The 16,776-nt window shown below is 40.4% G+C and overlaps 1 protein-coding gene and 1 long non-coding RNA gene across 2 annotated transcripts in view; one reads left to right on the top strand and one right to left on the bottom strand.

The window, feature by feature from the left end:
• The window catches only part of cspg4 (chondroitin sulfate proteoglycan 4), a 75,845-nt gene that overhangs the window by 42,881 nt on the left and 16,188 nt on the right, over positions 1 to 16,776 (bottom strand). The window lies entirely within an intron of this gene.
• LOC131131433 (uncharacterized) lies at positions 3,788 to 6,078 on the top strand. Its single transcript, XR_009130192.1, has 3 exons — positions 3,788 to 3,946; positions 5,756 to 5,847; positions 5,951 to 6,078. It is a non-coding gene; the product is annotated as an uncharacterized LOC131131433 (long non-coding RNA).

Raw genomic sequence — 16,776 nt, 5'->3', positions numbered from 1 at the left:
GATTTTTTTGTCATGAGTAGTCCAGCATCTGGCATCTTTATCTACCTCTAAATGCACCATTTGATTCACTTACATTACAACACTGAATGTGCACTTCCTGTCCCTCACTTGTAAAGTGTAGAGTTAGTCATTGGGACGGAGCTTTTGCTACAAGTAGTACTAATACAGTTTTTATATGGTTGGTTTTTTGTTTCAAAATTTTGCACCTTTTTTTTCATGCATGTAACAAATTTGCCCATTTGGTCTGAACAGCATCCTACGGCGAAAACAAGCAACATTACATCCTATACGTTGCTGACTCATCGTTTGTACATTTCTTATTGAACATGACTCTCTATAAAATGTATTTTGGGTTTATATATTGGATGTCTGCAATGGAGGTTGAGTGGTTCGCGCGCAGACCTTACAGCTAGGAGACCAGGGTTCAATTCCACCCTCGGCCATCTCTGTGGAGTTTGCATGTTCTCCCCGTGCATGCGTGGGTTTTCCTCCCACATTCCAAAAACATGCTAGGTTAATTGGCGACTCCAAATTGTGCATAGGTATGAATGTGAGTGTGAATGGTTGTTTGTCTATATGTGCCCTGTGATTGGCTGACGACCAGTCCAGTGTGTACCCCGCCTCTCGCCCGAAGACAGCTGGGATAGGCTCCAGCAGCCCTCGCGACCCTTGTGAGGAAAAGCAGTAGAAAATGAATAAATTAATGAATGTCTGCAATGGATTGATAATCTGATTTTCATTAATTCCTATGGAGAAAAAGTACCTCGGTTTTCGTACATTTCAGTTGTCGAAAAGCGGAAAACCCAGGTAACACTGTGCATGTATTCGTTACAGCCCTAATCAGCACTATTAAAGCTGTCTGAGAAGTTTGCTTATTATCCCAGTCCAACATCGTTTCTCTTGTTGCTGTGTTCTGAAATACACGGATTAACAAATGCGGTCGAAGAGAGGTACGTTTTCTTTTTCCACTGTCTCATGCAATTCAAAACATTATTAAAGTTAAATAATGTACTTGTTATGAAGTATATAGTCAGTTTTCACCTTTGGGGAATAACACTCGCTTTTTAATTATCACCTGCTTCCAATTAACGGCCACTGTCTTAAATGATTGTAAAAGATGAAGTGAAGTCAGCAGCCTAAAAGTCGTAAACTAAACGAGCTGCTCCCTTCATTGTTTGCACGAAAACAAGAGGTCACTTTCCCGGAAAATGTCAACTTGAGTCAAAGCAAGTATTTGAATAAAAAGCCTGTTAAATTCCCGATGCAAGAGCATTGTTTTCCTGTTTTACTGTTTTTCTTGTTCATCGTTTTCCATGGTTTTACGTGCGGGCGCATCTTGTGACGAGGGTCATGAGTGGAATTTGATGCCGTGGCGCCATGAGTTCATGCGTTTTATTGCTAACTGAAACTCTTGGATGCCTCAAAGCAAGCAAACAAACAAACAAACAAACAAAACACATCCAGGGAGACAGGGAAATGATGAACAGTAGCCGACCAACTGCGCAGCATTCTTGTGGGGTTGAAAAAGAAAACAAGTGGCAGCAAACCAAGAATGAGCCAAAGCTGCTGCTGCTTTCTTTTTGACGTTAGCTGACATCCACAGCAGATGCCTTTCACATCCAATTTGCATTTAGATGATAACCAAAGCAGGGCTGTTGTTCCGGCAACAAAATAATTACAAGTAATACACCTCATTGCCTCTGATTGACGGTGTTATTTCTTTATTTCATTTGAGGGGAATACGCTGTTATTGGCTCACCCATCAACTTAACACTTTTCACAACTGAACATAGCTTTACAACAATCAAACTAAGCTCAGACAGGAAGCAAGTTGAGGCATCATATTTTCAATGTGCGACCAAACACCTAATTTGTTGAAATTACACTAACAGACACACTGAATGACAACAACCTAAATCTCAATTCCCATAATTCTGGTGTATAAGCCGCTCCTTTTTTCTTAAACTTTGAACCGTGTGGCCTACACCATGTATAAAACGTTATAAAATAGCGAAATTATTTAATAAGTTCTAATCTTGTGACATCTCCTTTATTTCAGAACTACTACTAACCTTTTAAATACTCAATATAACTCGTGGTGTCATCTTACCAAGAACACTAAACTCATCACACAGCAACGTAACACCCATAGGCAGTAATTGGTGGTTGTTGGGGCACTGCAATGATGGAAGCCTCCATCTGGGCTCCTCTGGCTCCCTCTGGTAGACAGATGCAGCGTTGTAGTGCCATCCATCCATCCGTCTATCCCTCCATCCATCCATTGATCCATTGATCCATCCATCCATTGATCCATCCATCCATCCATCCATTGATCCATCCATTGATCCATCCATCCATCCAATGATCCGTCCTTCCATCCATCATCCATCCATCCATCCATCTATCCCTCCATCCATCCATCCATCCATCCATTGATCCATCCACCTACTTTCTATGCCGCTTGTCCTCCATTGAATTGCTTTGCTCAGACGCAATGCATTATGAGTTGTGTCATAGCTCATAATTAGCTTCTGTCAAATAAAGAGCTGTCTGGTCCTAATTTGTTGAAACAACATGAAGAGTCTCTCTTAATTCCAACAATTAATTAATCTAATTACCTTTTTGTGCGCCTTTAGAGAAGACTTAAGGCTAATTTTGCCCCATGCTAGCAATTTTAGCCACACCTGACATATTTTATATTTCTATATTATTTTATATTTTTTTATGTATATATAAATTATTTGTTTACAGTCTCGCTTAATGTTAACATGTTCTGTCTTCTTACCTCTATGTGAGCCTTTTGGTGAAACTAAAGCTGGTTTATCTTCATGCTAGCCATTTGCTACAAACATTTGTTGGCATGTTCTGGAGTTAATTACATTTGTATTATATATATAATTTGTTAAAATGCAGCTAAAATACTGCTATTTTTGCTAATTTGATTAGCAAAATGTAAAAATAAGGATACATTCTCTTGCGAGTTTTCAGAAACATGCTAGCCTTTGATTTTTTTTGCTGGATTTTTTATGCTGCCTAATGACAAGCACGTATGTCAGCAACATTTATTTTGCTGGTATGTTCTGTAGTTAATTACATTTGTATTCTATATATAATTTGTTAAAATACAGTTAAAATACTGCTATTTCTGCGAATTTGATTAGCAAAAAGTAAAAAGAAGGATGCATTCTCTTGCTAGTTTTCAGAAACATGCTAGCCTTTGATTTTTTATGCTGCCTAATGACAAGCACGTATGTCAGGAACATTTATTTTGCATTCAGAGCAATAAAAATGGTTTTATAGCAAAGTATTTCATCGAAAAACCACATTAACAACCGTGATTAGACAGCACCGACACGAGAAATGGATGTAAATCTATCTTGGAACAACAAATCACAAGACAAATACATACTTTTGTGCTGTAATGTTCCTCTTGACTTGTAACGATGTGCAGCAAAGTAAAATGACACGCGTGCATTGATTTTTAACATTGAAATCAACATAATCGGCTTGTTTAATTAAGCCACCTGGTTTTGACGTTCAGCAAAAGTATACCCATGATTTCCATAATCTGCTCAAAACATCATGTGATATGTCGCTGTTGTTTTGAAACAAAGTAACAGGGATTGGTTGGCCTTGGCGTTGTTGGATGGGGATACTTGTGGTGTTATAAAACAAGCATACCCAGCCTGTAAGACTCATTTATCACTTATAAAATGCTAAAATTTGTTATCACCTTATTGACTGAAGATGTAGTTGTTAATGCATGCTTACGTTCTTTTAGGTGGCTTTTTCCTGGCTTTAGCTATTGACGGGACCTCCATGAGGGTCCAGTGCTGAAAGACAGCGTCAATGCGAACCAGGGAGGCGGAGAGACCATCAATAGTGGCCGGTCACTGAGCGCTGTGCCCCAAAGGGAAAGAAATGTCCATTTGATTCACCGCTGGAGGTGAGAGCTCCACTCAGGCAGACACATTGTTTTTACTTAAGGGCAAAACAAAGCTCCGAGCCAAGTCGATGCTGAAAGCGCTGAAAACTTGGTGGTGGAGAAATAAACAAAAACAAAGTCCTAAAGGCCACAAAATATGGCTATATTGATAAGTATCTTATAAAAAATACAACACAAACGACAGTTATTGGAGATATTTAGCATCAGAAATATCAGGCAGTATTTAATGTATATTTGATCTTTTAAAACAGAAGGAGCATAGAATAAGACATGCCTCAAAATCAACCCTGGAACAACTGGCAGTGAAACTAGCTAGCTAAAATTTGTTTTTGAACACAAATAAAATGACAAATTGCTCTCTTATTGCTCTCTGGTTCTACCATATCTTACTTATTGTGTAGAAATATGGGCTAATAACTATAAAAGCAATTTTCACTCACTAAATGTACTGGTCAGTAAGGAAAAAAAAAGGTCAGTAAGGATAATTCATAATGCCGCCTACAGAGAACATACTAATTCCTTATTTCTAAAATCACAAATACTTCAACTTGCTGATATAGTTCATCTTCAAACAGCTAAAATAATGCATAAGGCTAAAAATAACCAATTAGCTAAAAATGTCATTCAATACTTCTCTACAAGAGAGGAGAAATATGATCTCAGGGAAGAAGTACATTTGAAACACTTCTATGCTAGGACTACGTTATGCTAGCCCAGGGGTCGGCAACCTTTACTATGAAAAGAGCCATTTCACCCACTTGCCCACTAAAGAAAAATAGCCTGGAGCCGCAAAACGTTGTATGTTTAAAACAACATTGGAGGGAAAAAAAAGACGAGTTGGAGTACTCTTGCTAGTACTGGAGATAAACTTTTGTTTTTAAATGAGCTCTAATTTATTTTTTAGAATCGTCAAATAACTCATTAATAATAATTAATAACTCAAATAACTCAAAGTATTACTCATTTCCCTTCATGTTAACCTGTCAGAGAGAACTGGATAGCATCCTGTCTGCTCATTCAGTCACCAGTCAGAACTCAGTCAGGATGCATTCATGGTCTCACACAAAGTTGGATTTTTGTAAACTCATAACAAAGACGTGCATTTTCACTACACGGGTGCTAAAAAATATTCAAGCATTGCAAAGGGAGCCGCAACAAAGAGGCTGGAGAGCCACATGCGGCTCTGGAGCCGCGGGTTGCTGACCCCTGTGCTAGCCATAGCATTTCAGTATGTGGAATCAAACTATGGAATGGATTGAGTAAGGAAATCAAACAATGCACAACGATGAGCCAATTCAAGAAACAATACAAGCAGTTGATGTTTGCTAAATACAATTGGTATCGATCTTTATTGCCGATATTGAAACCGATGCATGTTTGCATGTTCTGTACTCAATCCATTCCATGTTTGCATGTTCTCCCCGTGCATGCGTGGGTTTTCTCCGGGTACTCCGGTTTCCTCCCACATTCCAAAAACATGCTAGGTTAATTGGCCACTCCAAATTGTCCATAGGTATGAATGTGAGTGTGAATGGTTGTTTGTCTATATGTGCCCTGTGATTGGCTGGCAACCAGTCCAGGGTGTACCCCGCCTCTTGCCTGAAGACAGCTGGGATAGGCTCCAGCACCTGGTAGAAAATGAATGAATGAATAAACGTTGCGTTTTCAGCGCATCGTAAGGCGATACACGCTGCACACTCACTATGTTTTAAAAGTTCCCCGGCTCATTGCTAAGCACGCCGTGCACAAGCGGGATTGTGGCGAGCATGTTCAAAATACACCACGGCACCTTTAAGTTCACTTTCACAGAGGAGAAGAGAGCAGAGGAGATACTTTAATCTGCGGGAGGAACAACCTTGATCTGTGCCATGAAGCCAAATATCCAGAAGTGAAGAAAAAAGGTGATAATCCCTATTTGAGGTTAGATTTTTTTTTTTTTGGGGGGGGGGGATTTACAAGGCTTCAGAAAGGCTTTCTCTACTCTTCTTTTGACCTCCTGCACAGAAATCCCTGGTGCACACCTGCTTTGGGGATGTTCACTGCCATTCATCAGCTTGGTCCTATTTCAACATCCACGCGAGAGAAAAAGAGGATTTATCATGAATTATACTCCATCTAGGAGGAGAAAGTGTTCACCTTGTGGCTCCTGAAGTCACGTAAGCATGTGCAGCTTGTGAAACATGAGGACATGAAAGGCATCGTTCTGCACACGTGTGTGTTCACCGGCGCTAATTAATCTCACAAGAACGTGTACGCGTCGCTGGTACGGGGATCAAGACTGTATGCTCGCAGATGCCTTCATCACAAATCTGCAGATTAGCTCGCAGGATGTCGCTTGACGATGTGTAAAAAGTCAAAACAAACTTCCGCTTTACATCCTATCAAAACACCTGCCATGACATTTACGATGCGTTTGTGTTTCTGTTGATCGAAAATGTCAGCATAACACACATCTTCTCATGTACTCAATGTGACCACAAAGCAGATAAGAACATGTTCCGTTCCTACGGATACTGTGACCAATGCGTCGTCACAGAGTATTTAAACCGTAATGGGCCTTTAAAGATTTCTGTTTATTTGTTCGTCTTGTTTTGATGTTTAATGTTTCATTCTGGTAGACTAGGAATAATATATGATTTGTTGGGATGAGGTTGGAATCTGGGTGGTTAGGGGGGGTGGAACTAGATAATTCTTGACTTCTTCCCATTCCCTTTCGAACATGTGTAGGTTTATATGTACATACTAGGTATTTTTTATTTGTGTTCATTTATGTTTGGTTTGTTGTGTTTTGGATATTGTTCGAAATAAAGAAGAAAAAAAATGGTGCAAGCGTCCAAAAACGATGAGACTGCAACCCCCGGTTCTGTCCAGGCGGGTGGCGTATGATGTCAGGATGCCTCTCAACATCGAAGAATACATCGGTGAAGAATGACGATGATACTTTGTGAAGAGTGGAGTTAAATTAGATTGTAAAAAGCTATCAAAATTGGTTGCATGATCGGTCTCGAATGTTGCTACCATTCTCATGGCTAAAGATGCTATCATTGAACATCTGATCTCATGATCTCCCTCCCTAGTAAAGCAATAGAACTCATGTAGACCAAGGACCACCTATATAAGGAACGTCTAGAAGACACATATGTAAATATGTATTTTTAAAGTTCCATGAGGTAAAGTAAGCATAATTAGCAAATACTAGATGTCTATGTGTTCCTCTCTGACAAACAAGGCTGTGTTGTGTGGTTCAAGTGGCCATTTTAGCTGCGTGATGTATTTTTCTTTTCCTTTCCTGTTGAGTCATGTGCAGGGTGGTGTACGCAAGGGCTTCTCAGTTTTGTTAGCACGCTTTTGTTTTGTCAGATTTTGTTGGTCATAACTAACGTGACGTATTCGTCCCCCCTCGTGGCTTCCAGTCGTTAAATAAACGATGACTGGAGGCCGTGTGGTGCAGAGAGCATGACTACATTTCTTCGGGTACAAGAACAACAGATGCTATTGTGACTCCAGACCACAAGCGGGTCTGTTAATAGCCGACCAAATTACTTGCAATTCAACAACAGAGCACTCAAAGCAACACGAGTGGCCAGTTTCTAAAAAGTGACTCCGTTTGGACTTGAGTTTGAGCAACAAGCAACTCAACCCACAACTTTAACAAATCAAAACAACACATATAAGGCCTGTACTACTAAAGCTTTGCATGTGTAAAAACACATGCAAACTTGGTTGCGGCTGCAAAGCTGATCTAATAACAGGGCGCACTGAGGATTGTTGACACCCCTCTATTAGCAAAATATATGCAGATGATCAGAACTCTCAAAGCACAGGAAGGAGGAGATGCAAGTGCTATCATTTAGCACCCGCAATGCGATTTATCAAAGCCTGAAACAGTTTCCGGTTGCTGTTTTTGTGTCTATTTTAGCACGTTTGAAAGGTAGGCGCAAACCACAGCGTTACGTACTGCTGGGGTCATTGTGGCGAGAAGGACGTGAGTGCAATGGCAGACGATGGAGAGAGCGTATGTTCTCTGTGCTTGTCAACATACTGTATTTGGACTGGATGGAAAAGTTAACCTAGCATGTTTTTGGAATGTGGGAGGAAACCGGAGTACCCGGAGAAAACCCACGCATGCACGGGGAGAACATGCAAACTCCACACAGAGATGGCCGAGGGTGGAATTGAACCCTGGTCTCATAGCTGTGAGGTCTGCGCGCTAACCACTCGACCGCCGTGCAGCCTAACAGACTAGTTTGTTTCTGGATGGAAAAGTGCTGATGTCCTGAGAGGCGAAGTCTGATTGGCTAAAAAAACAACCAGTCCTAATAGTTTATATATGCGACATGGGCCAGCACTCCTGATTCTGAAGGCCCTGAGCAGATTAGATCAATATGGCAACACATAGAAGCTGAACTTTGACTGGAGGAAAAGTCAAGTCAACAACATGCTACGAATAGGCTATTGGGATCAATTAATATCATTTCATGGAACAAATACTTCAGTTTAAGTTTGAAATGTGGGTCAGCGTTCCTGGTGATGGATAGGCCAGCAGAGAAGGCCTTCCTGGCCCTGGCTGCACACCACTGCTATCCAACAATTCCATTTCTAAGCTGCAAGAACTGCATTACAATACAGTTAGTACCCCTCTAGAGAATAGGGCTGTTAGCACAATTTATGCACCTGCTGGTAATCTTAGGATTCAATATTAATCCATCATATTGAAATAAATAGAAATATACATACATTCAAAATTAAAACTAAAAAACTAAAAAATAATTGATTAGAATTATATAATATAATAATTAATATAATATAATTATAATTTAATAATTAATTATTAATTATAATAATACATAAAAATTAAAACATAATTGAATATTTTTGCAGTTAGAGCTCAGAAAACCTGTTTATGACCTTCTAAATACATTTTTAACCATTATAAGAGCTCTGTAAACATTAAAGAATACACCTATAGTCACCTTTACACACGTATTACCCAATATAGTAGATAAATAATAATGATAATAATAAAAAGTAATAATAAATATGTGAGCATTGACAGCTCCTGCGATGGCTTTTGTCTCAACATTGAGGAAACATTACTGACACCTTGAAATCAGTCTAGACTACTACTCTACTGCCACTGTTTATGGTTAAGGAGAGACTCACGGTGCACTTTAATCGCGTTATTAACAAACAGAGGACACAAGCAGTCAACATTCACACAGGAGCTGCTGTCGGCCACTCTCTACACTGCAGAACGCTTCATATAGTGTATAACACTTCATATCATGACTTTTAAATGCCTTATATTTGTATTTTATGCTTGAAAATACTTAATTTAGGCCTTGAATACATAAAATGTACTTAAATATGCATATTGTTTTCTAATACAGACCACATTCAACCACAAAACAGTGATCATTAATTAAATGATGGCTATGATGTCCGAACCGCATCTGCATTCACCACCAGAACTGTCAAAAATAATAATAATACATTTTATTTGTATAGCGCTTTTCAAAATACTCAAAGACACTTTACAGAAGAACGGAGTTGAATAAAAGCAAGTAAACAGAGTAGAAGACACCAAAATACAACATTGATTGGTTAATACACAGTTAAAAGATGAGTAAAAGCGGGGCGGGGCACAGCAGCCAGGTATAAAAAGTTAGACATTAAAAACAGATTTAAAGAGGTGGCTTTTTAGTTGTTTTTTGAAACTGGGAAGGTCAGGGCAAGCACGGAGTGAATGGGGGAAAGAGTTCCAGAGGGTGGGGGCAGTGATGGAGAAGGCCACACCACTGCCATCCTCGTCCATAGCCTTGTCACTTGTTACAGTAGCATCAACTACTGTAACGCTCTCCTCTTCGGCCTTCCTCAAAAATCCCTCCATAAACTACAACTGGTTCAGAACTCTGCTGCCCGGATTATCACCAGAACCCCCTCATCCCACCACATCACCCCCATCCTGCACGTCTTAGCACTATGGGGAGCAGAACTTTCAGCCGCTCTGCTCCTCAACTCTGGAACTCTTTGCCACCAGACCTCCGTAACTCTGCCATTCTTCCCATATTCAAATCCAAACTCAAAACTCATCTGTTCAAACTTGCCTATTCCCTTTAACTGCTTCACATGGTCCCCTCCCCCTATTTATTGTATGTTGTCTTTTATCTTGTATTTTATATTGGTGTTTTTTATCTGATGGACGAAGTCGGGCTAAAAAGGATGATTTGTGATGTATTTGCATCAGGTGAGTTTTGATCAGGCACTTAGTAAAACATTTATGGGCTGCACATGAGACCCACCCCATCATCCTCCTTCCAGAACCCAAACAGCAATTTTTCATATGGCTACTGTACAAGGAGCCTTTGTGCCGTCACAAGTAAACCACACTTGACTAAGAGCAGCGAAGGAGTGGAAAGAATCGCTCAAAGTACCCGCTGGTGGGAGGGGCCGGCATGGGATGTATTTTAGGCAGTTCCTTGTGGAGGTTTTGGCGGGCCGTCAGGGTGTTGGTCTTGTTTCCAGTAGCGTCACTCTCTCTGTGACACAGCTTCATAAGACCTTAATAACGTGCTGCACTTTCTTAACGGCCCGGTCTGTCTGATGTGGCGCTGCTACAGAAATGGCAGCGCAACGCAATGAATTAAAAGCGTGTGATCACCAGAAGTCGGAAACACCCATGGATGCTGCGTGTCTTGATTGTAGCTGGCTTCTGGCTCTTGCTATGTGACAAAATTAGCACCTTTGGCTTTTTGTGTAACACACTCATACAGCCTGAGATACACACACACACACACACACACAACTTTTACCGATGCAGACAGTGAGGCTTGGCTGTATGACCGCCAAAGTAACCCAGTTTTAAATTGATTTAAAAGACATATGTCCCATACGTATGCCATATGTTCCATATATGCCATATGTCTCTGTTCATAAATATAAAGCCAAACCAAGTCCTAGTTTTGGTATGATTGGGTTTTCAATCATACATCATTTTTTATGTACAATATTGCATATAACAAACTAGTCTGTGGGGTTGCCCGGTGGTCGAGTGGTTAGAGCGCAGACCTCACAGCTAGGAGACCAGGGTTCAATTCCACCTTTGGCCATCTCTGTGTGGCGCTTGCATGTTCTCCTCGTGCATGCGTGGGTTTTCCCCGGGTACTCCGGTTTCCTCCCACATTCCAAAAACATGCTAGGTTGAATGTTGAGTGTGAATGGTTGTTTGTCTATATGCGCCCTGTGATTGGCTGGCAACCAGTCCAGGGTGTACCCCGCCTCTCGCCCAAAGACAGCTGGGATAGGCTCCAGCACCCCTTGTGAGGATAAGCGGTAGAAAATGAATGAATGAATGAAACTAGTCTCTTTGCTCTGTGTTGTATCGATCTGCAAAATCAAACCAAACCAAACAAAGCTGACTCAATGTCTATGCATGTTATGGTTTTACTTAGTGCTAAATAACCTGCCAAGGGCCAAAAGAAAGCAATTCCAGCAATTTGATAAGAAGGTGAGAAAGACGAATTGAATTCAATCTTGCTGAGATGTCTAGAAAGTCTGCGTCAGCGTTACACAGTGGAAAAATTCTTTTTTCACTTGTGTGACTGTTAAGAATGTGGTGTTAAAAATAACTGGAGTCCTTTCACAGCTTTGTCATTCTGTGTTAGACATCAAGTTAACGCTGAGTATCACTGTTATATATCACTGTTTTATTATTAGCATGGGGTTGGACTCATCCAAAATTTCTTAAAGGGGACCTATTATGCTCATTTTTCCAACCCTATAACCCCAGCTACACACAATAATGCACACAGAGAACATTTTTTTAGAACCTTCACCTATTCCTGATGTATTTCCTCCCTGACTATGAACCATATAAGGAAATTTACCTCTCTGTGACATCACAAAGGGATAGTTTTACCACGCCTTCTGAAACCGAGCGTTTTGAGCCATTCCAAACTTCTTTCAGGGCTCACTTCCAAATGCACAAACCTCATTATCTTTTGAAACTTTGGTATCGTATAACACGAGAATACAACATTATAACTACATTTATAGGTCAGAAAAGTGGAAAAAGCACAATAGGTTCCCTTTAAATTTCCACTCACTCACCTGCCCACACGCACATGTAAAACTTTAAATTATTATCATTTATTCAAAATATTTAAATTATTTGTACAAATTACTGTTTACACTGTACATTGTTCATATTTGTCATCTATTTATTCTCCACATTATTATTATTATTTATTATTATGCGGGAGCCAGGCAACAACATTTCATTGGCAATTTCACTGCTGTGATATTGTGCAATGACAATAAATACAATACAATATATGACAATAATCTATCAATCATAATACACAGGAAGCCAACCCACCTTCAGCGCACCTTCAGTTACACTACTCTAAAAGCAACTTTAATGTCATTCCTTATACTGATACTATTTACTGTGCAAAGACCTTTTCACATTGCCATCTTTCCACAAGTAGCACTCCACAAAAAAAAAAAAAAACAACCCAAAAAACATCAAGTAAAAGTCTCCTGGTGAACATCTGCGCTAAATCCAATCCAGGTTTGAACCGTGGCACCTTTGGTAAGAAACCCTTTCATGTTCTCTTGACATTCTTTTTAAAATACATCCATCCTGCTACTGCTGCATTGCTTTTCTCATGCATTGGAAGCATCCCAGATATGATAATGTGTTGGAAACATGTAGCGTGTAACATGGAAGCCTCCTCCTTGTGAATGAGATGGAAATGAATTTTGGCCTTTAGTTATGAATATATTTATGTATGTTTATTGGAATTTCAATGAGCTTGAGCAATGTAATACCATGGGCCAATTGAAGCAGCACCACCTATATACAGTATTTATATCTGTGTCCTAATGAAGGCTGCACCGAAAAATAAGAAATCCCAATAATCCCGCCGAAGGCAGGCCGAGACCCTCCAGCTGGCGTTCAGATGTTCTAAAGACGGTTGTTAAGAAAAAAACAAAAAGCCGGAATGAAATAAACTCATCTGGAGCGCTGAAAATTGGCACAGATCGCACGCGAGACTCATTCTTAGCTTTCCAAAAACTAGTTTGCATGGAAGCAATGTCCAATTGTTACCCTCCGTCTTGGAGCATCCAGTGGAAATTCTCCCTGAATGCTGTTAGCACCTTTGAGTTTGTCAACGGACATATTGTAGCTGTCATGCTTTAAAAGCCTAAAAAGGCAGGGGCGGCCGGAAGTCATAAAGAGCTCATCTTTTGTTCTTGGCTTGAATGTAAACTTTATGTTTCCTTTACATTACAATTTTTGAAACAGAGGCAACCGTCATACTTTGGTACCAGCTCTTTATTGAATTCAGTATCATTGGTCAACTTCTTCATCACAATTCTGGCACTTGCAGCTTCCTTTGCGGCCTCTAACATACGAAATATGCATTACAATCCTCCATGAAACACCATGCAGTGCTTGAAAGGTGAAAGAAAGGACACAGATACAGAGTTGTGCATCATTCTGTGCGTGTTCTATGAACAAACAAACCACACATATAATGATGATTAAAGGATTCTCTCCACCCTAAGAAGTTGTTTATTCCACCATTCTGTGGCATAGTGTGGATTTTTTTTGTTGTTGTTGTTGTTTGCCATGTCAGGAATCACAATGTCTGTTTTATTGCCCTGTCATAGTCATAAGATCGTTTATTAGCATAAAAAAAACAAGCTGTGACATTTGTGCCCCACCCTGCCACGCCTTACGTGGTTGGACATGTTGCATTTGGCAACCGAGTGTACATCGCCACAGCGTTCCTCTGGAAAAGAAGCATACACTGCATGCAGTGGAGATGTGCACACTCAGCGTGTTTGAAGGTTATTTATCTCCATGTCACTCAGCAATGCCACTAGGACCTTTTTCCACAGGATTATGTATTTTGGAAGAAAATATATCTCACATGTGACACAAAACACCTGCTCATAGTTAAGCTGAATTCCTTAACCGCACATACGGAGAAGAAACCCCGCTCCTGTCTGCTCTGCGCACATTTGAGGACCACCGCTTCCACATGACCTCATCGCAGACGTGTACTGTAATTCAGATGGAGACCACCATCAATAGTCGATGACACCCGAGTCAGCCAGTCGTGGTCTTGGCTAAAAGCACCGCCCGCCACCCTGCGGGAGTTCAGGACACGGCATGCCGAACAGCTGTGTGATTTAATAAGGAGCTCAAATTGAATATGTGACGGCGTGTAGATCTTGTTTTATTGTCCTTGTGTGACTTTTCAGTGTGCAAAGCGGAAGCAAGGCTTTGTGTTGCTGTTGGACTGCTTTAAGGATTCCTGGTGGATCCCAACAAGAAGCAGTACTGCCAAAAACGTACAGTAGTCTAAGTACGCTAGGACCTCAGTCAGTAAAGTGAAAACGTCCGCCAAGGACATTCATTCATTCATTCATCTTTTACTGCTTATCCTCACGAAGGTCGCAGGGGTGCTGGAGCCTATCCCAGTGATCACCAGCCAATCACAGGGCACATATAGACAAACAACCATTCACACTCACATTCATATCTATGGACAATTTGGAGTCGCCAATTAACCTAGCATGTTTTTGGAATGCCGGGGAACATGCAAACTCCACACAGAGATGCCCGAGAGTGGAATCGAACTCAGGTCTCCTATCTGTGTGGCCTGCACGCTAACCACTCATGACCCCGTCCATCCCCGCCAAGAAAATATTTATCATAAAGAAAACACACAAACTGAAATCACCAAAATGACCAACTGTCATAATTAGGGGGCTGCATGAGTGCTGCCGTTCATTTAAAGGGATAGTAACGGATGCCACCTGGTGCAGCTGTGCGGCTGTACATTAGTAAACCTCACTCCCTGATCCTTAAGAATTGCCCTGGATGTCCACTTGACAGTTCAAGCTTTTAGCTCGACGGCTAGCGCTCCTGACAGTTATTCTGCAGATCTTAGTTCGAGCCCAAGACGGAACACGGGGCTGGCTAGCCAGACTGGCTACATAATATAATTGTCAATAAATACCTTATCTTAGGCTAAACTATTGTTGGTCCATATACATATGTGTTAGTTAGCTGACAATTGATGTATCTAGATTGTTCTTACCTAGCCCATGCACCACCAAAAAAAACAATTTTCGTACAAATCGGTGTGGCGTTTTCTGTATAATCCTGTTGAATGTAGAACATACAGACCATTCAAAGCAATTCTTCTTGAAAAAACTAACATTTACAGAGAAACAGTTGGTGCTCTAATCTCAAACACAAAGGCCATTTTAGCCAACATTGTTTGTGGGTAAAAGGCCAAAACACATACAAAAATATACCTTTTAAAAAACATTGACTAAAATAATGTCTTGAGATTGAGATTTTGTTTTCACTGGAAGGGTCCTACGTTGTTACTACCACAGAAACAATACCAACAACGCTCCATTTCCTCTTGTGGTCCTCGTTGGTCACAACAATAGACTTTAATTACCTGCTCTTGTTCTTTTTATTGTCAACTCAATGATTCTCAGACAAAGTCATATTGTTTCTATGTAGAAATGTCTGAAAATTGCGTTTTTCCTCATTCTACCATGACGTGTACGGTTAAAATTGTTAAACCTGGGGTGTCTGTTCTTGTTACAACCTATATTGGGACAGCCGGTCTCTACTGTTAGTTGTGTTTAAGTTCTCAGACATTACCAATCAAACATTTGGATACATTATTGTATCATATTGAATGAGAAAGTGTCTTCAAACTTATATAAATTGTTTCTATGGGATAATTAAGGACTATGTTAAAAAAAGCCATAGCATTTCAGTATGTGGAATCAAACTACGGAATGGATTGAGTAAGGAAATCAAACAATGCACAACGATGAGCCAATTCAAGAAACAATACAAGCAGTTGATGTTTGCTAAATACAAGGATGAAGAGTCTTGAACCAGTCATGATGTGCTATATATATCACTATATTGACACTTACTATGGTACCCATTATGGCATTGGATGCTCATATCATCTCCTACTTCGGTACGAGGTGCATTATTAAAAAAAACAAAAACAAAAAAACCTTAAACTGCATTATGCAAAGCAGGAAGTGAACAAATGTAACAGTTACTGATTGTAAAAGTACCAGATGGAGGGGTAGGATTTAATAAGCTTTGCTTCTTCCTACTCCTTTTGGACATGTGGAACTGGGAACTGATTATGTGATGCATTCAATTGTAATCTGATGCATGTTCAAATGAAATAAAACCATTACCATTACCATTACAATTAAGATGCATTTGAAATGAAAAGTAACTTCAGCGGGGTGCCTTCACGTTCCTTCAATAACGGTACACTTTTTGGTCCTCAAGCAAAATAACGTGATGAACAAACCAGTCATTGGTGAAGTCACAATCCTGCAACTGCTGATGCTCCCATGCAGCAGCTGTTTTATATTTGCTTTCCACTGGAAGCGTCTGAAAAGATCATTCAGAGCACTTGGCTCCCGAATCCCCCCCCCCCACTGGCCGCAAGCTCAGGAATGTCGACGTGATGTTCTGGCTTTACATCCTCTGCAGCAGACCTACCACGTCCAATTTCTACACTGAATCATGTTTTGGTTTGAAATATGGACTTGATGTCACCAGTCTGGTGTAAAGAGGAGTCGGTTAAACAGGACTATGAGTCCAAAATGGAGTTGTCTGCACTTTTAGCGAAAAAGCGAACCCAAAGTGCTTACTCAGCAGAAAGTCACTGAAGACGAGGGCTAGCACATGAACACCATTTATTAAAAATGAAGCCCGCAGTTTTCTGGAGAAACGAATCCTTTGGTCGCCGGCCACA

This window comes from Doryrhamphus excisus, chromosome 6 (assembly GCF_030265055.1).
Source record: "Doryrhamphus excisus isolate RoL2022-K1 chromosome 6, RoL_Dexc_1.0, whole genome shotgun sequence".
NCBI classification, from domain to species: Eukaryota; Metazoa; Chordata; class Actinopteri; order Syngnathiformes; family Syngnathidae; genus Doryrhamphus; species Doryrhamphus excisus.
Note: the sequence above shows the minus strand (reverse complement) of the source record. Positions and strands in the feature narration are given on the sequence as shown.